Consider the following 26727-nt stretch of genomic DNA (forward strand, 5'->3'; position numbering starts at 1 on the left):
TATTCATGACATGAAACAATGAATTAAGAGCTGCCTTTTTCTATTATTTATATTGTTCATACCCTCAAAATAAAAATGTCTTAGTTATTGGGTGAGTCATTTTAAAATTAACTTTAAGTCCTATAGTTTTCAGTATACATATAAATACTTAAAAATTATTTTGCACTTATTCTGAAGTGCTGACAGTCTGTAACCAAGGAGGAAACAGGGACAGGAATAAGGAAGGAGAATACATAGAGTTCTTTATATGAAATAGTTGCAGTTGCTTAATGTTGAAAACTCAATTATCTTCTTCTTGGTCCACAGCCATAGTCCGTGACCCCATAATAGCACATTTGTACCCCTCCATGTTTCTGCAGAATTTAATTATTCAATTCCTCAATGTCCTGTGCTGCCTAAAGCAGAAGAGGATGCTGGAACATATGTCTTAAAGAGCTGGCCCACTTCTCTGTGGCGGGCTATATAACTATCATTTATTAGAGTAATTATTTCATGGTTCTACTTTGAAGTGAGAAACATGTGGGATGCAAAGATTGTATGCATATTAATTCAACTTCTTTCTTGATGGTATTTTAGAGAGGCAGCCAGATATGAGCCAGATACAGTAGCATCCTCATTCCCTATATACCTTATCATTGTTATTCTGCTTTAGTACAGCTTAAGGTACCTGGATGTTGAATGTTTGTAAAACATATTGAAAATGAATGCACAGTAAGCAAGAGTTCTGGCCTCAGATTCCTTCCTCAATGAGCTAAATTGTTCCTTTTGGATAATGCTGAGAAGCATTGAGACAAAAATTAGAAAATTTATGTACCTTTGCCCTAGTTGAAGTAAATAGCAACAAGACAACCTGAACCAAACATGGACATAAGCAGCCTCAACCCCCAGTGGAGATTCACATCAAGGTCATCTGTCAAATAAGTTACAGTGAAGTACATGTACAGACTGCTGTTGTGACACATGCCCTTTTCTGGCACTGTAAGTAGTCTTCATCAGACTGTGGGACAACTTGTTTTAAATTGCAGCTAAAATAGACACATTGCATTTGAATTGATAGGTCAAAAACAGAAATAAAAGGTCTTACGAGAATGATTTGTAGGTCACAATGAAGGGCTAATATAAAGATGGTTTTTCAACCAGAATGTGGAATCACTTACTTGAGACTCAGTCATTTACCTGAAATGCTCTATTCCCCAGCTTTCTGAATTATATTCAAGTAGCAAAAGCATGTATAAAGAAAGTAGCAGTCAATAAACAGACAAAATCTACACCCTTTCTTTCATCATTTTTTACATGTATTCCTACTACTCCAATGCAACAAGAGGATTCCACAATTACACATCCAGACCAGAGACTTAGGAGTAAAGATAACAAGTGCTCTGTCCAGAAGCAAAGAATTTTGTTGAAAAAAGTGATCTATTTCTCACGAGAAAAGTGTAAAACAGTAACTTAGGGGCCATTAGCATTTATATGACAATCTCAAGAATCTTCTGTTGTGATTATGCTCTTCTGTTTCACACTGATTTCAGGAACATAACTTAACCAGTTAAGCAAGAGACAACAAGAAAAAAAGAAAAAGAAAAAGAAAAAAAAAAAAAAGGCATTTTTGTGGTGTTTTTTTTTTTTATTTCTTCTTCTTTTTTTTTTTTTTTTCTGTAAAATGACAATGATACAAACATTAATATTGACATTTCATAACTGTTCCTAAATATCACATTATAAGAAAGAGATCTCTGGGACTCTAACCAAGGAATACTGAAGGAGTTTTCACTTCCTCTAGGAGAAAATTTGAATAACTCAATATTTTATTTTGTCTATGAAAACACTATTTTTATAATGTTCCCTCTTAAGAATCTTTCTCACAAAGAATACAGATTTTCAAATGATTTAAGCATCATTAAAGTAATCCTTGAATTTGTAGCTCATAAGGTTCAGACTATGCTGTATAAAACTTCCTAGTGGCTCACCAAACATAAAAGTTACCTTCTATTGTTGAGAGCTACACTGAGGGGAAAGAGCTTGCTTACTAAATATGGGTGTCTATTGACTGTTTATCCCTAAGATACCAAAGATGTCCACACTGCAACAACCTATATAGCTGAAATGTCATTAGATGCTTTTGTTTAGGTACCTGAATTGTTTCCTATATACCGAAGGTCTGATCCCTTCTGAGGATCTATGATAGAGATGATTATCCACATTCTAATTTTAATTAGTAGCATGTAGGAGTCTGAGGATGGATGCCTTTCTGGGGTGATTTAGCTCTGCCAGACAAAGATGCTCACAAAAGGCTTGGGGATCACTGCTGTGAAGCTGCCACTCCTGGGTCTCCATCAGAAGATACCTCAATATTTCATGTCCTCCAGCACATCTTAATAGCAACAACCAATGCTGATTATTTGAACTAGCTCAAATAACTTTGGCCCAGCTAGACTAATAATTCCAACTGAAGCCTTACGAAACTATGAGGACAAGAGCCTTCAATAATGTGCTGGTAACAAACAGCTGGGGATAGTAACATCTTAAACTAACACAGCTGTCTGCAAATTGAACATCTGTCCACAGGCTAAATATACGACTATATAATAAATGGAACAAAACAGATATGCTTTGGACAACTTAAAAATGTGATTCTTACTAGAATCTTACTAAAGAATATCTTACTAGATATTCTCTTAAATCCTACAAATCCCCTGGTATTTCTTGCATTATAAATATGGCAAACCTCATTTGCCTACTTTGTGTCATGACTTTCTGTCAACTTAAAGAGAAACAAAGGAGATTCAGAAATCCTACAAAACTACTTGTACAGGATGTTACTTGCTAGAGATTAACACCATTTACTTTCAAAGCAATAACAATAATGTCATATGCATATATATATACACATATATCTTCAAATAAGTCTTCTTAAGACCAAGCATCATGTGTTGAGAAACGAAGATGCAATACATGGAAGTAAATTGAATGTCTTACTTCCTGAGGCATTTTACTGAGACTATCTTAAAGCCTGTTGAAACTTACATTATGCCAAGTGTTTGTGAGACTAAGGTAGTGGAACAATTCTAAAGTAGGCCATATGAAAAGAAAAATGGTGATGAAGAGGCAAAATTGTTGAATATCCCTATACCAATTATTCTTACTTTTTGCTACACATGCAAATCCCAGTAAAGGAAGGAAAGTGTGTATCAATAAAACTTTCAAAATAGTTAGTAAGCATGTAGAGATGCAATAATATGCACATCTGTATAAAAATCAGTGGTTACATTAGTCAAACAGCAGAGACAGAATTCCTTACATTGCTGGATATTTTAAGGCTGCCATTGATCTGACACACACATATACTTGAATTAAACTTTTCTTTGTGTTACTGAAATGAAATTAATTGAATTACATTTGGTGCCTTTGTCCCTGTTTGGTTACTTAAGAAAATTTCTTAAGGCTTTCATAATAAATGCTGTGTAATTTTGAATCTATTACTCATTAGTAATAATAACATTTGTCAATAAAATTTCTGTCTTCAGAGCAATTTGTACACATCAGCCCTCACAACATCATTGTGAAATGGTTGCTTATGGCAGACTTGGACAAACTCCTTTCTTGAAGATAAAGGCACAGGGCTTTGTGCTGCTGTGTAGCACTTCACATGGTGAAGATAGATCATTCTCTCACCAATGTGTCCAGTCCTGTGATGTGGACATGCATCCTCATTTGTCTCCTGTGAATGTAACAGGAACACAGATGGAAAGCTTCTGTACTTCAGAGTCTTACACACCAAATGTAAAGTATCCTCAGCCTTCCTGATGAAATAATGCTTCTGCTAGAATGCTAGAAATAACATCAGATGGGGTCACTTTATGTATATAATCTATTCCCTATGGCTTTTAATCTTCCTGATATTTTGGTGAGGTAAGAAAAAGCTACCTTTATATTACAGGTGGGAAATTAAAGTCAAGACAGGTACCTACCTTCAAATTATTCAGAAAAAGAGTGGCAAAGCAAAAGATTTTACCAGGGTGTCCTGTGTCCTGGTCCATTATCATGTACATCAAGATACCCCAGATCAGAAGTTAGAAGGGGGGGTTAACAAGTCCTGAAGTCAAATTCACAGGTCTAGCTGGTGCCCCCTGGAGAAAGTGTGTCAGTCCCATGATTCTGACTCCATATGATATTTCTTCCTTTCCAAGGAGCACTTTTCTTAAGAATATTTCACACAGAATAGCATGATAGTAAGGGTGCTACATAACTGCAGTGCACAGACAGACTGTGGTTTGTGAGTTGGCCGGTGTGCTTGTGAACTACGAGGTATTCTGCTATACTGCTATACTCTGATCCAGAGCAAGTCCCATGCATTTGTGAGTATGTCCTAGTTTTATGTCCCTCACCGGCTCTGTCCCACTGACTAGAGCTGCCAGCAAAGCTTTCTGTTGTGTTTCCATCTCCCAGAGTCCTACTCACCAACCTGTATTCTGGGGAAGAAGCTATTCAAGACTGCCCGTCAGGACCTGTGGAAAATTAGCCCAACTCATCCAGAGGAAGCTGCTGTCAGTACTTTTCTGTCATCTTTTCCATTTGATGCTTCTCTTCAGAATGGAGTGTTGGGGCTTCCCCTGATACAATTTTCTTCCAGAAATATTCAGCTTTCTCAAAAAATATTCAGTTACATTCTTCAGCATTACAATTGTTTTGTTTTGATTCAAATTACTCTCCGAGTATTCAGAGGGCTGATGCTACCACACAATTACTTATGCAGTTGTGGAAGAAAAATGCATAGTTTCACCAGTCTGAGATGCTGTCAACTTTGACAGGCAGTCATGGGAACAATCCTGACATTTAAGAACTCTGGGAGGGTTCTCATTCCTAACACTTTCAGCAGGCAGCTGAGGTTCAGCCAGCTGCACCATACAACTTTTTTTAAGCCATACAGCATGTGCCTCTGGCAGCAAGATTTCAGCTTTTGACATTGGTACCTACATCCTTAACTGACCACCAAGATCAGCCTTGCAAGTTGGTGAGAATTACTTTCTGCAGTAGACCACAAGGGGAAGAGAAAGTGCTTGCCCCAGGCAGTAAATAGGACTGGGGACCCATGTTTGACTTTTGATAAGTTACTTTGTTGCCTGCTGCTGCATATCCCCATGTGAAAAGTAAGGAGGATTATTCTTTTTCTCACAGAATACAGTGGGGTGAGGAATAAAGTTCATTATAGTTCATGAGACATACACCAACAGACTTAAGTGTAGGTGAACTTGGTAATAGTACTCATCCTGAAAAATTCCCATGGGCTGGGGTCGGGGAGGCCAGTCCCTAGCAGGATCAAACTTGGACCTTTCTACAAAGAATTTATACTTTCTCTAAAAAAGGCAGTGAGTATTACTAGCTCTCCAGTCAACAAATATTTGCTATATACTATACCTTCTGGAGTCCCTGCGGGCCCCAAAAGGTAAGTATATAGAAAGATGGGTTCTCATAATTCAGCTCAGAAGTGGCTGGCCTAGTGTCCTGGTCTATGACAGGTTTTCTCTTTGAACTCTGCAGCATTGGATTCTTGTGCCCATCACAGGAATCAAGAGCAGACCTTTTGAGGCACACTGCAACAGTGATTGGTAATTTCATATGATAAACAATGTTATTTATTTTGATTAACTATGACATGAATGTACATTAAAATGGAAGACCTATAACTCCCTTTCCTTCTAGTATTATACAGTATATGCTTCCAGTCACAACAGAGAGATGATGTATACAGTTGAACCATTTCCCTACCCCATCTTGTTCCTACCTTATGCACACAGTGTAACTTTGTGCAACCCTGGGATCTCTGACAACTGATTTATTTTTCCTGTTTTAAAAACAGGACAGAACATCTCTTTTAGCTTATGAGCAGGCAGACAGGAAAAAAAAATGCAAATCTATTCAGAATTTCTTTTGGGGACAGCGTAAGGAGGAGAATACTGAAGAGAAGCTGAATCCAGAACTGGGTTATATTATTGTGGTCTTTAGGAACTGTACTTTACATATGACAGGCTGGAATGTTATAAGATACAGATCAAAAAGTTCAGATGATGAAGCCAAACAGTAACTACAGACACTTCAAGTTTCTTGTAAAAAACACATTAATACAGTGTCTCAGCATGCCACATTTTTGCCCTATTTTGGATACTGTTATTTTGGGGAATCTAGCAAAGTAAGCAATTTCACCACCAGAAAATAATGTTTGTTTCATGACAAATGTTAACCACTGCCTAAGTGTGTTTCGCTCTTTCACACTTGAATATTATTGATTAACCACAGGAACAGAAGAATCTTTGAGTACCAGCCCAAATAGTCTGAAAGCCTTTCTTAATTTCCCAAACATGAATTCCACACCATTTATTCTAAAGAAAAATATTTACAAGCTGGGAGGTAGGAGACACCTGGATGGAATGAAATTGATAGTGGAAATAGAGGTCTGACTCAGCCATAGTTAGAGGGAAAAGCTTACCCAGAAAGTACAAACGATAAGCCATTAATAGAAACTATGCTCTTGAGATTCATTCCATGAGTATGATAGTACAGCAAGGAAATAGCATCAGCAATGCCAACTGGCAGCAAAACAGAAAAACAAGCATAAGCGGGGTATTAGAAACTGATCTGGGAGAAAAAATGCTATTTGCAGGTAAGATATATTAGGTGAGATTTGTCCTGTGACTGCAGCTCTTTTATGCAAAGCAAAGGCCTAAGCTGTGAAAAGAGCCTCTGAAAGCTCCAGATGCAACTGAAGGAGGATTTCCTCCAGCAACTGCAAAGAAGGTTTTTGGCTGTCCCTCTAAAAGTCACCAGCGACCCCAGGCATTAAATAGGCCCCCAGTGGAGGCGGGGGGCCACAGAGCCAAACCACATGCATTTCAGACATGTTGAGCAACACTGTCATCAACAGAGCACACAAGGCCTCTGAGCTATGTAAATTCTGTAAAAATCCTTGATGCTTGCATCAGCCTGGGCTAGGGACGCTGCAGCAGTTGTCTAAAACTGCCTTCACTTCTCCCTCCTATGGCAGTAGGAGTTCTGCTCTCTTTGGCGAGTGGTCCAGGCTGTCACCCCTTATCTTCTCTCACTGCCACCAAGACGGACAAAGAGTTGCCTTCAAATGTAAGGACAGGCACTCTTCTGTAAATAATTAAATAATAAATAAAAATTGACAAAATTAGTGAGAATCATAAAGCCAAAAGCTGCACTGCTGAAGACTGGTGGAAACCCGCTGTGGTATCACACAGGAACATTGTAGTGCCCACCATGCACATCAATGTATCCCTGAAAGCCACAAGGAACTATTCCTGATGGGCCAAGCCCCAGCACACAGCTCCTTCCACGTGCAGGGTGCTTCAGCCATCATTTGGACAACACACTGTCATGGACTTTAAAGGCAGCCACAGGAAGAAAAGGAATAATTTATCTGCAACCCTAAAGTTTCATATTTTAAGACTTTGTTCACGTCATTTCCCATGATCATAAAACAAAGCCCAACTGGAACAAAGAGAAGGAGAAATAGAACTATATTCTTATTCTAATGAAGAAATTAGTAGGCACATAAGCCTAGAGGGGCACATGGGAAGATGTCATAAGCATTTCTTTGCTCTGACAAACTGTTTTAAGAGTGAAAGCACCAGAGAAGAGGCCATCAGTGGCTAAAAAGGAAAAATCCCTAAAGTAGCCACAGCATTCAAGGAAGTATTCAGGTCTGAGTCAGCTGTTAATTAGATAGCTTCAGATGGGAGAAACCATTTATAGAAAGCCCCAATTCTGAAAAAAAAAATAAAAACAGTAAAATCCCATGTACTCCATCTCCATCTGGTGTTATGACAGGCCAGTGAATGTTAGAAGAAAAGAAAGAAAGAAGTGAGGCAAAAGTTTTAATGGTGGCCAGGAAAAGACTTTAACTCCTTATTGCCTTCTCCTTAATATTTTTATTCTCTGTTGGGCTGCAGCTCATCTAGATACATTAGATTAGTTGGTGGAATGACACACTCAATGAGGTGAGTAAACTTTCCACCAAAAACACAGAAGGCGGCAAATAAAATGTTTGCCTTACTGGCCACAAGAATTCCTACAGCATTGTAGAGGCAGGGTAGAGAACTGCATGCTACAAAGGGCAGTTTTGTGGTGTTAGTAACATCTGAAAACTCTAAACAAAAATAAGTACAAAATGTGATTCTGCAACCTTCTGGTTTCAAATTTACTGCTGCTGGTGTGATCTCATTATTCCAAATTACTAGATTAGGTAAATAAACTCTCCTAAAACACAGCTGCATTGATGGGTTCTTGCATTCTGTTGGCTTGAATCTATTCTATTTTATTCCTATTCAATTTGTAGAGCAGACTCTTGCAAGTATTTCCCAATAACTTAAATTTCTACAATTGCTGAGATCGTGTCTCAGACAAAAACCTATAGGACTGAAATAAAAATAGTGAAGGGTTCAAGATGACATCATGTTTTATGAACACAAGACGTGACCACAAATAACCTACAATAACCTTTAAAATTAGTTTTTTCCTGACTTCATAAAACAATATTTTATTTGGCAGGCCCTTATTGGCAAGTGCTTTGAACAGTTCTATTTGTTTTCTGTAACCAGGAAGACACAACCAGTGTTTTCACATAGGTTTCCTCAGTACTGTGGTTTTGCCATTTTCTGCCTCTTTATTACTGCCTGCTGCTGTTGAATATTTTTCTTTGGGATGTTTATTAAGAACAAGGATATGAATTAAAAAAGAAAAAGAAAAAGAAGAAAAAAAAGGAAACAACTAACTTTCCTTATAACAGTGCTGGTGAATTTTTCCCACTGTAATATTAATGTATCAAAAACACAGAAATAGATCATGGTATCTAGGATGATCTGGTTGTTTTAAGTCTAAGGTTATGTAATAACATACAGCTGGCTACATGTATATTATGGGAAACTGAAGGAAATCAGCCCATATGTCCTTTGATGCATTAACCAAGACCAAGATTTAGAAATTCACCATAACTTGTAACACCATATGAAACGGAGGAAGGAGCTTAGCCAGTCCCTGAATTAAATAACAAAATAAAATCTAAGTGTTCTAGTTAAAGTAAATTAGAAATGAACATCATAGAGTGCAAGAAATGTTCTTGGTTTCTTACCAGATAATACCTGTGATTATTTGCTATTTAGTATCACCATCACCAGTTGTCCTGGTTGTAAGTCACAACCTGAGAGGTATGTTTTTCATAGTGCCCTCCGTAACAAAACCAGATTGTTCTCTGTATTTGCAACTGCTCAGAGTTTTGTTGTTTTGAGTTGTGCTGTCATGGAAAAAATGGACCACTTTCCCACCACATCTGTAGGAGTAGCTATGCAGCTTCCAGTGCCTTAAATATGTATTTTTCATTCTTTTTATTCTTTGGGAAAAAAAAAAAAAAAAAAAAAAGAAAAAAAAAAAAGAAAAGAAAAGAAAAAAAAAAAAAACATGTAAAAAAAAGAAGAAACAAAGAAAGAAAAACTCCATGTGATTTTTATTCGTTGCATTTTGAACTGTGAAATACATTTAGACATTTAGTCACCAGTTCAAAACTCAGTAAATCCCAACTCCTCTTCCCCTCCCCCCTCTCCCGGAAAAAAAAAAAAAAAAAAAAAAAAAAAAAGTATGTTTAAGAAGGACCGTGTAATTAATAAAGATGAGCTTTTCAACTTCTGTACACAGTTTGGACTTCCTAGTAATCCCTCTTTCTTCTGTACAGTATGAAACTTGAGTGAATAAGGAAAGTTCCAATAATTAAACTTGCTCTATTGACCTAACCAAAATTAACTGGCTATGCAACAATGTAGCTGTCCATGTAAAAACAGGAAGTCAGTTTTCCCCAAGTAACCCTTATTCACCATGAGAAAAACAGCTGGTGCTCTCCCTTTACATGCAAGCGTGTGGGGCATGGATAAAAGATGTATACTTCTGATATCCTCTCTTTTAAAGGGGTGTGGGTTTTTTGGATTTCTCTTCTCTTTTCTTTTCTTTTCTTTTCTTTTCTTTTCTTTTCTTTTCTTTTCTTTTCTTTTCTTTTCTTTTCTTTTCTTTTCTTTTCTTTTCTTTTCTTTTCTTTTCTTTCTAGTGGAAGTTTTCCAGCACTAAGTTTCTGAGAGGTAGGGCCCCAAGACAGTCTGGTCAAAATAGTTAGAATCATATCTTTGTAAGGAGAAGTCTGTGAAAATGAACAAAGAAGACACATTAGTATAACATGAATAATCCTCCCTGACCTCCAAATAGAAAAATAATAAAGGATTTATTACACTTTTTTCTTTTTTTTTTTCTTCTCCATAAGAGTAATAAGAAAAATCCTCCTTACAACAACAATAACCACTGTTTCAGAATCAGAGCTTTCGTGTCACTGTTTTTCAGTAGTTACGCTACATTTCTCCCAGTACACTGCTGGGATTTTTTATTTTTTATTTTGCTACGCATGCTCGCACATCTGCTCCACATGTGTGATCAGCAACTGGATTTTCCAAGCTGAATGTCCTGTTAAATGGACAGAGTGGGCAGATCATTCCTTAGAGAGCAGAGAATCTGCCTCTGGTGGATTGCCGCCAAATGCAATGGTGTAATAAAGAAAAGAAAGCTGCTCATTCGGATTGCTCTGAAATGAACTGTGTCCTCTCCTAAAATACCATCTGGTTAGGATCCCTGGAGGCGCAGTCCAACACACCTAGGTCTGGCAATCTATATGTTTGATGGCTGTAAATGTCTCTGTGTAGGTCGGCTGGGGGAAGGCAGGATCATTAAGAATCAGGAGAGGTGAAACAATTGTGTTCTCATTCCCTTTCACCCACCCAGACAAAATTACACTAGAGGGCTGTGGAGGTGATTGTACTTTTTGTTGCTGAAGCTGACAGCTAATCTTTAAAATAGCTGTCTGAGGCTTTGACTTTTTACATATCGCCTAATATCTTTGTTTTCAGCTTGTGTAAACCAGCAGCACTCTGGACAGATTGTCCCTCTTCAGATTTGGCCCTTGGTGCATTAATCAAGGATTTTATAGTAAATTGTATGAATGAGATTGAGGTGAGCCTCATAGTATCTGTGCAAGGAAATCCAGCTTCCAAAAATCAAATCACACTTTGTACATAACAGATATACAAAGTTAGAGGAGAAATTAACAGATGCTTCCCAGTTTTGGCCATTATCACCAATGAAACCCAACTCATATGGTCCATAGGTCACATTAAAGAGTCTGCTGCAGATGAATTTGGTTCTTTCCTCATGTTGGCAAAATAAAGGTTGCAACAGCACAATACTGCAGCTATCCTACAAATAAGTTGGCTTTCTGAAGTACTGCCAGTGCTGCTAAAAGGATCCCTCTGCATGTTTAGCAGTTAGGTCTGCAACCAGACAAGCAAACATTATCATGCTGGTAACATCCATCCTTGTTATGGATGTCCTGCAAAGCAGGAAACATGACAGTTCCATGCTCAACAAACAAAATATTTGATTTTCTTCTCAGTATACATCTATCCTGTTGAATTAGACAGGGCCTGGGAACATTTCTGGGCACTGGATTGTGATCATCTATGGTGTTAAACAGTCAGGCAAGTCCCTAGCACCCCCAGGGCTGTTGTCAACTACCCCCAAACCACTCCCAGGCACAAATCAGAACAGGGGATTTCCAGAACTGTTCCCAATAGGCAATTTGCAAGCAGCCACTAATTTTGAAGGTTAAGAGTGTTTACTGGAGCTGAGCTGACTGCTCTTTGCCTGTTGGCCTTGGTTCCTGGGAACATTCTGAGAATGTCTCAGCTGCCCATCCATAGTCCTGGACAGCTACTGCCAGAGAGACGTTATTTTAAGCAAGGGCCGAGTCTACCACTTTTTGAGGTAGAAGGTTTTTTCTGCCTGGGGAGACCATTTTCTTTGTAAACAAGCCCAAGTTAACAAACTCTGGAGTTATTTTCAGGACTTATTTCTGCAGCTACTTCTTGACAGGGTTTTGTTTCTGTGACTGCCCTGGAAGCTGTTGGATGACTGAGCCCTTGCAGTGGTGTTAGTGATGGGGTGGGTCTCACTGCTTCTTGCTAATGCAATCACTCTACCCCTGTGAAACCACCCTAAAAGTATTTTGTTTTGTTTTATTTTGTTTTTATTATTATTTTTTATTTTCTCTCTCTCTTTTTTTTTTTTTTCCAGAGGTGTTTTAAAATAGCTACTGCTGTTGGTTATATTGTGAGCTCCCATTGTTCCTGTTTATCCATCTGCTTGTAATTGTACTGGCTTCCAGACAATTTTTAAGAAATTTGAAATCATTAATTTGATTATTGCTTACCACCCAACAAAGAAATGGCCAAAAGACAGGATTCTGCCTTTGCATGACTTTTCAAGAACTTGGATTCAGCTCAAATACAAATGAATTATTATTATTTTTCAAATTTATCTTGAGCCAGACATTAAAAAAAAAATTGCTTTAGAAACAAAGACATAGGGTGTATCTTAAAGAAATGACTGTTCTTTGGCTCCTGTAGCTGCTATTTTAGCAACTATGAAAACTGAGAAAAATATCAGTTTCACTAACAGCTGTGCTGGCTCATTTAGGTCTCAGACCAGGTATTCTAAGGAAAGTCTCTTGTTTAACTGGTATTTTCTGGGCTTCCCCACATGAAGCTGCAATCTGGCAGAAATCCCTGAAACATCCAGCTTCCAGTCCCAGGGACTTTGTCTGAGCCCAGTGCTTCCAGGCTCCAAGCACAAGCCCCGGGGGTGCCAGGTGCAAAGGGACAGGACTCAAGGGCTTTCAGCCAGCTAGGAGTAAGCCCTGATGCCCAAACCTGCAAAGCCAGTGGCTCCCTCCAGAGACCTCTAGACCCATTCCCTGGCTACCTTGACTTTCCACTGCTTGGGGTTTGAGAAGTGCAAAGTTCTGTGGTCAGCATTTTGGGATCACTGAACTAACTTTCTTCCATGAACAGTTTCTGACAGACCATTCCATTAGATAATTTCTGTTGCAAATTAGTGGAAAAAAAAACATAGGGTAGAAAAGAAAGCAATAAACAGAGCTGTTTATAAACTACTTACTGTGATTAATTAATGCTAATATAAAGAACCTGAAATCCTATAACTGAGTGAAGGTTTTTCAATTTTGGTGCTGGAGATGGCTAAGGATCTGGATTAAATGTCTTTAGCCACAATGTAGTTTAGGTTCAGAATAAGAGAGGATCCGTCTAAGGAGACCATTCTTGCAAAACAACAATCTGAACCTTTCCTCTGGTTTCAAATACTGATCCTATCTTGACAAATCACTGTGCACAAAAAGATGACCTTGTAAATAGATAGTTAAAACAGGACAGAACAACAGTCAATAAAATATTTTCAGTCATTATCTACATCACTGTGACAGGTTAGTAAGTAGGTGAAGCCATTCAGGTGATGAATTAGATAACTCTCAGAAGTTAATGATTGAACTGAACCCATTCTGAAGTTTGGTTACATTCATTTCAAGGTTTTCAGTGTTTTCTGTTTCTCTTCTTGCTTTTCTGGGCCCCAACCATTGCTTAGCCTTCTCCTTTGTTCCTCATGAGCTCACATCTCTCTGCAGTGTAGCACCCTACTAGTGACCATGGCATCATGTGGCGGTGACACAGCTCTCACTGCAGCCAGGCTGGGCAGACCAGCTTACACCACCTGTGCTATCAGGGATCTGCAGTACTGTCTGTTTTGAAAGGTGGGGCAAAGTATTGTTTCGGTGTTTGGAAATGTACATGAGAAATACAGGGTTGGTTTGAACAGAGTAAATTCCTTCTTTGAGACTTTTCTTATCAGCTGAGCAAGGCACTTTTTCCTGCACGACAATACTTTCTTTCACCTCAACACAAAAGAACCAAAAAACAGTGACTGCTTGCCTATACAGAAGACTGAATCTGAGGTTGATCATCACACCTACTTTGGGAACTGACCTGCTGCCCTTTGAAGACCTGAAGATTTTTCCTGCTGGTTCAGGTGCATTTCTTTGGATTGGGTCCCCTACAGAGAGGGGTACATGAAAATTCCTCTAATGAAGCAAAAAGAGCTTCAACAAATTGAACTATTCTATACTTTTTATTTCTCCTATAACACATTTAAGAGTAGATCAAATCTTAGCTATTTTACAGGGTCACATAAAGAAAGGGACAGAGATATAAAGGAATATAAAGGAAGAGACAGTGGAGAGCATAGTGTCCTTCATGATAAATGGGCTGTTTTAGCAAACACTGTGGAACAAAAGCAGAGTTCTTAAGAGTTATGTAATAAGCCATGAGAGCTATCTTCTACTCTACCTAGGATGTGGCTTTCTAGATTTCACCAAGCTTAAGAAAAGGATTCAATACTACAGTATTGTGTCATACCACATACCTCCTCACTCCACAAATGCTATGATGGCATTATGGGTTAGGAGAAAAAATACTACTACTGGGGGAAAAAAATGTTTGCTGACTTTGTTCAGTGTTGTCAATACAGTCTTTAATTGCCTCAGCAAGTTGTCATTAGGTGAAAGATAACAGCCTGCCAAGACTAGAGAGTAAACATTCTGTTCTGGTCCACCCCCAAAGCATTAAAATAAGAAACTGGAGCTTATTCAGCGTAACTCGGGTTTAACAATCTCATTTTCAAGACAGTTCACTCTTCATGGCCTTTCAGATCCTTGTCTCTTCATGTTTGTTCTCAGCCTCCTGAACCTTGCTGCCTGCTCTTTCATGTTTGACATCTGGCTTAATCAGACTTAGGTTATCATTGTATTTGTGAACACGTCTGATGAAGGTGCCTCTTTTATTACTCACCTGAAGTCTGGTTTTAAACGTTAACATCTTAAATGTTGATAGGTTTTGTTCTCATTCTCCAAACTGCATATTGTTTACATGTGTTTCTCCTAGTCGTATAATATAGATATTAAAATGCAAACAAATACACATAAATGTGTATATTTATATCCACACAACTTACATTATATATACATATAGATTTCATACTATGCAATCTATATGCAATCTATACATTTAAATTAAAACAACACCTATTAATGCATCCGTAATTTCACTTAACAATCCAAATATATTTGTGGCAACAGTAAAACAGCCCAGAGGCTCGGGTAAGTTTACTTAAGTAAGCTGTACCAGGCAGAAGAGAATTATATAAAAAAAAAAAAAAATAGAAGAAAAGTTTTGCCCCTAATTTTATAGAGCCAAGAAGGGTGAATAAGGCATTTCTCTAGGAAACAGCATTTCTCTAGAAAATAGAAGAGAGGTTCTAGATGTTTCTGATCTCATCTGGAAACTGGGGCCAATGAGCTGTTCAACACAAAGAAGATCAGAAAAACATAATCAGGGGTAGGAAAGATTACTAGAATGGGAAAAGCACACCTAAAACTTATGAAAAAATGGATCCAGAGAGGATGGATTTGCAGCTGATGACGTCCTGCTTATGAAGAGGAACTTTGCAGATGTAAAGATGTAGCAGAAGGGAATTTGGCCAGCAGGACACACAGATGAGGCTGAGACACAAATGGGAAATGGCAGTAGCTGACCAGTAGTGTTAAAGACTTTTACCATCTGAGAAGTATAAGTACTGCCAGTGGGTTTTCTGTTCTCTCCCTCATTGATAAGTACCTCAAAATCTACTGTTAATTTTCCTCCCTGAAATGTGTTCAGATCTCTAGAGTAATGTGAACCCCTAGAGCATGGTAAGTCAATAAAAACAAACCATAAGCCTTCATCTTAAAATATTTTGCTTTTCTTATACTAACCTACTTGAAACTTGCCATAGGTTGTATGTGAGACTTCAATCATATTCTATTTCAGAAGACAAAAGTGCAATATGTCTACTAGCTGCTAGTGAGTTATATAGTTTCTTGGTCTCCATCCCTCAGGAGAAATCTTATAAAGTATCTTACACTACTGGTCAAAAATTCTGCTCTTGCTATCCTTTTATACTTGAAAAACTGACCAAAGTTCAGGGTGTTAGGTTTACTTCAAAGGGGAGGAGAAACTGGTGTATGAATCAATACTTCTTTCAAATGATTTTGTACATTTACAAGGAGTGGATTGACCCTCTTTTCCTGAGGAGAAAAACCACAGTTATTCACCACATCAATGTCCTTCTAAGTTACCTCCCCATGAGTATTCTTTCCAGGCTTTTCAAGGTTGTGGAGCCAGCTGTTTGTTCAAGTATATTTTTAGTTTTCTGCTCCTTTTCCTTCTATACCACCCAAAGGAATATGTTGCAGAGGGATCACATATAGTAGAAACTGGTCTAGTAGAAGAATCAAACTAACACAGTCATGTCATATAGCATTGCACATGAATTAATAAGATTTGAAGAAGGTAGAGCTTATAAATGCAGTCCCAGTACAATATGCAGGAAGCCGAGTCATTTGGAGGATATCTTTTACTATTTCCAGAAGACAATACCTTGAACAGTACGGTTGGACCACCCTACGTTACTGTTAGTTTAGGGTTATCTAGATATGTCTTCTTTTTGCATCCATTTGTTTCTCTTGTTCATGCAATCATTAATTCAAGCAATAGCCTTTTCATCCCTTCACCCAAAGTGCTGAGATTCCTCAGTCATTTTCAATATGTCCTCATGCTAGTGTGGAAACCAGTGACACTCCATGAAAGAGGCTTTTTTATTTGAAACCAGGTGGTCAAACCTGCCCAACTCCGGGGAGCTTCACTGGACTGCCAGCAACTGAAGTACTGGAAGAAGCTGCAGTTTCAGCAGTTGTTTTCTCTTTCCTATGAATAGTAAATACAAAGATAAAGGCATACCATGCACTGCTTTATCAGTTAAATCTGGAGTTACTTTCTGATCCTTAATGCTGGATTTTAGTTGGAGTACCTGGGATCCAAACTTAGTCATGATTTTTTTTTTTCCTAGCACTATACCTAGACAAATCCTTAAACCAGCTGGACTGTCATAGTCTTCTCTATAAAGTAGCCAATGAGCTACAAACATTACTTGGACAGGGCTCATGGGCAGGGGGCTCACAGGTACAAGCTGTAAGGAAGGAAAAGTGGGGGCAGAGGCAGTAGCAGTTCTTGAGTGTGTGCTTCTGTCCTGCAGGAGAGGTGTAATTGTGTTAACTTCCTGTCAAGACTGTGGATAAATGGAAACTAAGAGATGACATATCTGCAGAACGGGAACAGCTCTCCCTAGCTACAATACATTGCTTGCTGTCACCTTTAATGAATGTTTATAAAGTATCTGGGGACCTTTGCATGCAAAGTGTTTTGCATGAGCCACGATAATTAAATGTTTTATGATGTACTTGTTTAAGCGAATGCTAACAATAACTAATGGAAAAATTCATCTCAAAAAGGTCAGAATAATTGGAAAGAGCTGACTGTCTGGGTAAAATGTGTGAAATCTGAAAAAAAAAAAGAAAAAAATAAAAGCCTCTCTGAAAAGTGTAATGTGTTCACACAAATGGGTGGAGAAATGAGTCTTTTTCATTTATCAGCATTTGTATTCAATCAAATATGATAGAACAAGAACACAGCAAGCCAGAATATTTTCTGTGTATGTTGCAGTGATAACAGACAGCACTTAAACGGGATGCAGTATTAAAAAGGATCCAGTATCTAAAATATTCAAATATATTATATGTCATTGGTCTTTAAACACCTTTAGCATTACCAAAAGAGTCCAGTCACTTTGTTGTAAGTTATGAATCTTCTCTGGATTAGGCTGCGGAACTTGTTACCCACACTGCTAATACTAGGGCTTAAAACAAGAGGCAAGCGAGTGCAGCAATCAGCACAATAAAATTAAGAAGTTGTTGACTACTGAGAATAACACCAACTGGTTCTGTGCATACCTCACTTGCTTAAACACAGCACCCATAGATGAATGCGCGTGCAGATGAAATTCTGAATGCACCTCTGTTCATGAATGCCCACACATTTGGTATGAGCCAGATAGCAATTGCAGGAAGCTCTTCCACTGTTGGGGCCAGCCTCATTCTCTGGTTGGCCCTGGCAGTGAAGGGGCTGGTCATTGTTTTCCCAAAATCATGCACCAGGTGCAGCTTCCACAACATTACCACAACATCGGCCATCCACAACAGTACTCTGCACCCACTTGGGAAGAGCCCACATCTTCTGCTAAAAAAAAAAAAAAAAAAAAAAAAAAAGTACTTTAGTTTTTAGTTTTGAACAAATATGTGTCAGAAATCCTTGCTGGCTCTCTCCCTTGCTATTAACATGGCTCTATACGCTAAGTCTTTATGATAATTTGTTAGAATAAATTTTATTTTAAAAGTTAAAAGTTCAGTGCCAGATTGGCTGAAGAACATACTCACTTGTTTCTCCACACTTTAAACTTTATGCAGCTACCTGTGAGCCTGGGACTGACTGATTACCTCAGCAGGTGGAGATCTTAGGCTCGTGTTCCTCAGCTGGAAGTCCACAAATTTAACCTTGGCACATTCCAGGAGGCCTTATTTTATCCCCCTCCTACACATTCACTTCAGAACACCACAAACTGCATTTCGTTAGCTAAACACATTAACTAACCTTTATCATGCACGGCATATATTTCACCCCTAATAGAGTTAAGTGGCTAAGTAGCTCACAAAGGAAAATGTGTGCTTTGCAAATGGAAGTGCCAGATCAGAGGAGCACGCTGTCCTGACGGGCTTTCGGGAGCCCCATTTCTGGTGTTATACTCCCCCTGCAGGGCCAGCAGCAGCAGCGGGTCCGGCCTCGGCACAGCAGCCCTGCAGTCTGCCCAGGCGTCTTTCTCCTCCTCTCCCGCTCCTGATCCTCTCTTTCTTCTAGGGAAATTCACTTTCTGTACCCTGCAGTTATCTAATGCATCCACAGGCATGTTACTCAGAGGAGTATCCCACAGAGAAGGCTGTTAAAGAACAAATAAAACTCCATTTACCACAACAACAACCTTAATCGCTCCATCACTTACTTTCTCTCCTCTTTCCCAGTATTTTGGAGGTTCAACCTATCTCTTCACAGATCTCAGGGCTTCTATGGATCCTGTTTTCTGCATGTCCTGTTCTTCCTCCTGCTCCTGAGCCTCCGTCTCCCTGTGCACATCTCCTGTGCGCTCTCACTACAGTTCTGTGGTAGGAGATGAGGGAGGTGCAGGGTCTTTTCTTATTCCTCTGTGAATTCTGGCATTTGATTAATTTCAACCTAAATCAAAGCCAAAAAGTGACATTTACATTTTTTTGCCTTGGTATGAATATGGAAAGGAAATTTTGAAACATCTGTTTAAGTATTTTTGATCAAAGTAAGACATAGTTCAGCATCTCCATGCTTTGTTTTCATTTATGCAGCTGGTTTCAAATGTTTTGTCTTAAATTGGTATTAAATTGCACTTTCCTACACCAGTGTATTGCCTTACAGAAAGAATATTTGGACATTTAAAGCCACATCGGTCCCCATGGAAGTTGCCTTACCGGCTGAATGTCTTTCATGAAGAGTTGTGTGACTTCAGTACTTCTCTCCTAGACTAGCTGGAGGAAAACATGTGCTGCATGGTGGAAGATGTCATCTTGCAGGGAGAGAACAGCCCCACAACAGGGATGAGGGCCCAAACCACCCTCCTCTGAAGTCAGCACAGCAATGAAGAAATGTTAGACAGTGGTCTTGGTGAATTGATTTGAGTCTATGTGTTTTATGCCAGTTTAAAAAAAAAAAAAAAGAAAAAGAAAAAAAAAACTCCAATTTGGTTCCATGGGTAATTTCCACTTTGTACACACTGTGGTTTCTTCCAAAATTTCATTCAGGTGGAAGATTCCCAGGCATTTCCTCCTCCTCAACCCACCCAATACCAGCCTCCCCCGCTCTGGCAGAGGGCAGCTGAAGAGGAGCTGATGGCTGTAGATTGTTTGGGGAAGCACAAAGTGTTGCCTCTGTCACCTATGATCCTGAGCTCAGCCACTGTCTGAAACAGCAGCTCATCAGACTGGGCTGGGGCAATCCCACCAACCGCGATCTGTGGATTGGGCACCCCTGGGAAGGCAGAGCCATAACTGGAGCCAGCATAATCCCCACCACCCCAGCCAGGAGCAGAGCAGTTGGTGGGAGAGGCCAGGAGGTCATCCTGCAGGTGGTGGTCAGACTTGGGTTCAGACTCCAGCATGGCCAGGCAGGGCCATGGGTGGAAGGCACCTGCTGTGTAGCTCACATGGGGATCATAAAGGAGCATCGGCCTGGGTATGGCTCACAGGCAAAACGGGGAGACCATCCCTGAGCAATATCCACACATGGGGAGAGACCTGGCCTCCAGTGGGCCCCAGCCTCTGGCAGGAGGGATGTGCTCTGGGCCTGGTAGGGTTATGCAAACACTGAGCAGGTTTGCTGCCCTAGCACTGATGGGTGGGGGAGAGTTAGCAATGAAACAGATATTTTGAGCTGAATTCCAAATTCAACGTTGTCAATGAAGTGGGGCCTATCTCTACTCCCTTGTTTCTTCTTTGCTTCTTTCTCAGTGGCCTGTATCTGTGAGCACCAAGAACTAGCTTGAACAACATATCCAGTTGTGTAATATATTTACCATCATCAAACCCAACATCCTAGACTACCTTATGATGTGAACCTTTGATCTACTCCACTTTCACACATCCTGTTCAAGCCACACAATTATTGGGAAATTAACACAACACAAGCTGGGAGTCCAGTTTCCTCTACCAAATGCTTTCCAAAACAGAACAAAACAAAACAAAACAAACAAACAAAAATTCCTAGCCATAGGAATTAGCCATCACTAGTATGAGTGATAATTCTATATCTGTCCAAGAGTAACTTCAACAAAGTTGAAGACTGAAGACTTCATCTCAATCCATGTTGCTAATACAGAATATAAACAGGGATGAGCATTCATAAGTCTATTGCACAAAATCAAATGAGTCAAATGAGAAATGTGGCTGGATAATTTTTATATGTTGATAAATTCTGCAGCTCATGGTCCCTGCTTATATTTCATGTACATTACTAATTACTTATCTCTAGAGTCACTGAAAGAATTAATGCAGATAAAAAGATATTTCCATAGTTCAGCTGGTTAATCAAGTATTCCATGATACACAGAGTTGTTTTCAGCAATGAAGTACCATCTCAACAGTAACAGTTTTTAAAAGTAACTTGTAAAGTTTTCCGTTTACAAAGAACTTCATAAGTATAAATACAATCACTACAACAAATACTGCTGGGAAATAGCATTACTCATATTCCACAGAGAAAGACACTTAAGTACAGAGGTGTTTACCAACCTGCCAATACTTGTCTTTCCTTAAGTGGAACTTATGTCCATCTCTCCTGACTCTTCAGTCTGTAATTTAAACTTTGGACCATGTGCACTATGTGCATTTTTCTCTTTTATGGAGAGAAAATAGACCAGTGGGGGGCTCGGAGGTCTCTGGGACCTTCCACTGGTTTTGCTGTCCCAGAACCTTGTGTCAAGCAGCCTCTGGGGTTTTGGTCTTCTCCAGTCTCCTTCTAGCTTCTCTGTCTGGCCTCACATGTTGTGTTGTTTGTTTAGGCTATACTATTCCTAGAAGTGAATCAGGCTGGCACAGTAATGTCTGTCAAAACCATATGCTCAAAATAATGAATTCAATTTGTAGTGATGTATTAGTTACTTCAGAAAATACTTTCATGAGAGGAGCATTCAAGCCCAAGTGTTGTACCTAGCAATGAACACACACAACAGTGAAAACTATAGCCCACAGAGTTTAAAGGAAGTATTTTTGTTCCAATTAGATATATATTTGCAGAGAACATAAGGTCACAGACAAGAAATAACCCATTCTAGTACATGCTAGAAGTCCATGTCAGAATCAGTACCTAGATGTCCCTCTTTAAAAATCTCAAAAAATGCCATTGGTAGAAAAAAAAAAAACACACATCTTTGATGCTTTAAAGGATAGATCATCCTCTCAACACCTGTATATATATGGTTGTGTGCATGTAGCGAAACTTAATGTGCACCAGCAGAGATCTTATACTGGGGTGCAGCTCTGTTTATTTCTGTGCTTTCAACTATTGTTATAAGTGGTAACACTGAACACATAGGGTCATCTGCTTTACAGTATTACTTGCTAATTGTGAGTGAATAACAAAAACCACAATCTAGCCTACAGGCAACCCCCCAAAAAAATTCAGAAGTATTTACTGCTTTGCTGTTTTTCATTAACCCTAGGTATTACATTTCAAACCAAGGACAAATGCAAATTGAGTGCACAGCTACATAACAGTGTTTTAACTGCAGAGGGCACAAAAGAGCTACTGAACAATGTGATGTTTTACTTGCAAGGCATTATTTCTTGCACTATAATTTTCTTCAGTAAGTTTGATCTCTTCTACACTGAATATTGCATTCATGCTGCATAACATACTGCATTTTAGTCCTGAAAGATCCTCCATGGATCCATCTGGTCCAATTCTTGCTTTCTTGGGGAAAAATACAAGCCTAAAGAACAAGAATTGTCAGATTCATTTTGCAGGATATTTCTTCATGATAATCACAGACTACAATTTATTCTCTCATCCTCACTGAATCTAATGGATGTTACTTCTTACTGAAATTTTACTTTGCATTTTACTTTCTGCTCAAAATAACTTTTTTTTTTTTTCCTATTAACTTTCGTACAAGGCTCCTAATGTATCATGGTTTGACAGTTACCGGTTTCCCTTTTAATGGGAAGCTGAAAATCCTCAGTTTCTTTTAGCTATTCACTGATGCTCACTGGAGTCACTGGCCACATCCAGCATAGTGCAGTGTGGCTATTTTTCAAAACTTCTGAAGCTTATAAACCTTTCATCAAATTGGGTTTAAGAGTAAAAATGACTAAATAAACACAAACTAAGAGTTGAGATTCTCATTACAGTATAATTGTTTGTTCAATAAAACACTTGAAGAAACATAATTTCAACACAGATTTGTCCAGAACTTGCCCATCTAGGCAATATTTTAGGCTTTTCCTGAAATCAGAAACAAATGCTACTCAAGGTGTGTTTTGAGAGGAATGAGAAAGGTCTGCAAAAAACACTATGAGCTACCAAGAACCCAGCCTAGGGCAGGTACATGTTGACATGAGCAGTCCCAGCATATAAGAAATGCTTTACCATCCTCCACCCACACAGATTAGCATGAATCTCCCTTTTTCATAAACCCACATGCCAAGTGTGGCTTCCAGCCTCTTGTTTAAGCCAGCTGCATCTTTGTTACCCAGTTGGCAGTCATTGGGGCTGATGGCTACAGAGCCCACCATGCTCAGTATTTTTTCAGCCCACCTCAGTACCCCAGGTTGTCCCTGATGGGAATCAGTGAAGGTGGAGAGAAAAATCCTTACTCTACCAGATGCTGTTCTAGTTAATTTGGGGAAGATTCTTGACAAAATATTTGTAGACACCACCAGAGGGTGCATTGCTGCCACTATAATATTCATTCTTACAGTGTTACCATGAGACGCTTTTACAAAGCTTTGGACAAATCCTGTACCTTCTGTTTATATGGAGTTGCCTACACAAAGGTGTACAATGGCAAGCAGGATTAAATACGGAAGTCAGTTGTGCTAAAGAAAAAAAAAAAAAAAAAGAAGAGAGAGAGAGAGAAGTAATATGCCTTTTGTACTGTACAGTCAAGGCGTTTTACAGCTTTTCTTGAAATATCCATCATAGCTGAGCCTCTTTGATCTGCTGCTAGCAGCCACTCCCAGAAGGGGTGAGAGACACTTCGTTTCCTTCCTTCCTTTTCTTACCCTGACCTACCATTCTGGAATGCAGTTCACCTCTGAGCGTTTTCAGATGTATCATTTTCAGAGAGGCTTGCATGTCACAACACACAGTCCGGCCTGACTTCACTACTTACAAAGCCTGCACGTGACAGGCGAACAGAGGAGCTGCACACTGTGCCTGAACCTCCCGTACTTCACCTACGTACATTCCCCTGTCTGCAGAAGGGGCATAACAGTGTCAGAATAACAAATAATCATCTTGCCCTGAATATGAGCAGGGCCCGAGACTGCAAAGCTAAGAAACCAGTACCCCAAGGGTGCAGCTCAGTGGCAATTTAAGTTGGGCTATGCTGGTCTGTCAGGCATGCCAGGCTCTACATGCCCCACAGTCCAGCCCTTCCCAACAGGAATCATGGCATCCCTTCTTCCCCTAAAGCTGTCCCACCTGGTGACTCTGGGGAAAGCTAATCACTTCTCTGAGGGTTAGCTTCCAGTCAGAAAACACAGTTTTTCATTGTCCTCTACTGACTTGCTGCACAGCAGAACAAACCTCAGTGCTAAGGTACAGAAAGAGGGACAAAACAGTGTCCAGAAGAGGCCAGGACTTTTCCTAGCTTTGCAGACTAGCTTAAACCAAGCATAAAAATCATCCTTTTAGGCTCACTGTGTTGTCTCTGGATTCAGAGTGAGTCCTCAAAGAGAAAATTTAAACTCCAAGATGCCCTTTCGAAGTGTGCCTGTCACAGTGAGCAGCCAGGCCAGTGGCTGCTCAGGCTGGAGTCACAACTGAACTCCAAAACAGTTGGGTTTAATCGAAACCATAATGTTCCCTCACCAAATGGTGAGGGAGATGAACACAGCATAAATACACACTTTAAACTGCAGCACAATAAAAATAATAATAAAAAAGAAACCAGCACAACCAGCATGGTTATGTGTGAAGTTAGTTGGAGATGGCCGGAGGGAGTAGATGCCACACATTCTTGGGAGCACTGGGAGGAACTTGCAGTCCCGTTGACTTCAATGGGTTTTCAATCAGGCTGTGTTTCTGCCATGGAAAGGAACTGCTTAACACAGCATCGTGGGGTGCCTCGTTTTTTGTCTCTTAGCAACTCCTGGCAAAGCCACTGGTTAGTAAGTAAAAACATACTTTTTCCAGTCGCCAGGGCTGCAAGCTGAATTTGACTTTTCTTTCGCTTTTTGCTGTTGCCGAGATTCGGACAGATTTGCACATCTGGCTCCTTAGCTTGCTGCTGACTTTACAAACCCAAGCTGGGCTCCTTGAGGTGGCGGGGGCTCCAATCCCGGAGCAGATCGCTTCCCCTTTGGTGGGACAGCACTGCTAGCAGCCCAACTCCGGTTACTGAGCAGCGCTGGGTGTCAGCCCAGCAGCTGCCATGCAGGAGGTCTGTCCCTCCAGGCAGCTGCCGCTCATCTGCCTGCAGCTGGCAGCGGAAGTGACATCTGTTCTCGGTCCCAGCTGTGAGCAGCACGGAGGTGCCAAAGCCCAAACGCCTCAGTTCTCGATCCAGGAGTGAGGAAGGGTTTCTGATGCCAGACCACGGCCTGGCTTTCAGGGGAAGGGAGGGGGATCGTCTCCTTCAACGATGGTGGGCTGGGAGGAATGGAAAGGGAGTGACAAATAGGGAGAGCAAGAACAAGTAACAGAAGTAGGGGAAAGGATGGGACAACGACGCGGGAGAGGACAGCAGAATGGCCCAAATGGAAAGGAAACATGAAATTTGAAGTGACAGGGCTAGGCTGAGGCAAGGAAACAAAAGGGAGGAGGCAGTGTAATGAAAAAGAAAGAGGTGCAGAAGTAGCAACAAATAATTATCCATGAGAAGCAATTGTCTGAAAAGATTGCTGAACAGGGAAGCACTTAGTTGAGCTCCGGTCCCGGGCGCTACTGAGCCTGGAAGGCTTTTCTGCCCACAGCCCTTCGTGTATTGTGCCATTCGAGGGTGTCCCTGGCAGATTTTGCCATCTGGAGGAGCTTTGCCATATTCCCTCTTGACTCCTTGCTTCTCCATCATATTTAAAATCACATAACCTCTTGCTTGTCCGAGTATCTTTTCTCTCATTTATCTTTGTAACTGTGTTGCAACACCGTGTTGTAGGATTTTAACTGAATTGAAAAATATGAAAAAAAAAATGTGTTTGTTTTTTTTTGTTTGGTTGTTTTTTCAGACAGGAATATGTGCAGGATGAAGAACAAGAACTGATTCAATCCAAATATTGAAAAGCATACTTACATTAACCTGGGAATAAATATATTAGGAAATGCCATTTTCCTTTTCAGGTTGGTGTACACAAGCCAAGTATATTCTGTCATAAAAGTATTTTCATAGTTGGGATTCATTCCTCAGTGCAGGCCTTGAAATAGTGTTTTTCAGATCTCAAAACTAATTGTGTATTCCTGGAAGAAATAACCAAGGAAAATGTATACTAGACAAGTGCTTTAAAGCCCTGTCAATCAAAATCAGCTTGCACTGGATAAAATGTGGTGTTAGTGGCTGTTTCTTTCCCTTGGTGCTTGCCAGAAACACAAGACAAACAGAACTGTGATAAACAACTGGGCTGAGGAATGGGCTGAGGAAGGCAGGAATCATAAACACCTACCAGCCTGAAGTTCAAAAGGGTGGGCACTATGGGCACAAAAAATTGAACTAATTTAGATACTTTGCATGGGTATCTTACTGTAGGCATCCAGAGCAGGGCATTAATCATCCAACTGGGTGCAATTATGAATTATTAGAAACCAGGTGCAGAAGATTGGTTTGATTGAATGAGTTGGGCAGGAATAAAGAAAGCAGGGTCACATTTTTTCTTAGTTGCTCAGAATTCAATTCTTCAAGATTGCTTTTAAATAATGTCCTTATACTTAAATGTTTTATATTACAATTATATATTTATATAAAACATAGATGAGATAGATATTTGTATCTTATTATTTCATGACACTTTTCCCAATGGAAGCCCTTAAAGATACTATTCTCTTTACAGTTCTCAGC

At 39.7% G+C, this 26727-nt stretch overlaps 1 long non-coding RNA gene across 1 annotated transcript; it reads right to left on the minus strand.

Moving 5' to 3' along the window:
- Nucleotides 1–9689: 9689 nt before the first annotated feature.
- LOC311432520 lies at nt 9690–26095 on the minus strand. Its single transcript, XR_014690113.1, has 4 exons — nt 25969–26095; nt 18937–19166; nt 17834–18119; nt 9690–10198 (listed from the first exon to the last, which is right to left on the minus strand). It is a non-coding gene; the product is annotated as an uncharacterized lncRNA (long non-coding RNA).
- Nucleotides 26096–26727: the final 632 nt, after the last annotated feature.

The sequence above is a fragment of the Aythya ferina genome (assembly GCF_964211825.1).
Source record: "Aythya ferina genome assembly, chromosome: 2".
In the NCBI taxonomy this organism is placed as follows: domain Eukaryota; kingdom Metazoa; phylum Chordata; class Aves; order Anseriformes; family Anatidae; genus Aythya; species Aythya ferina.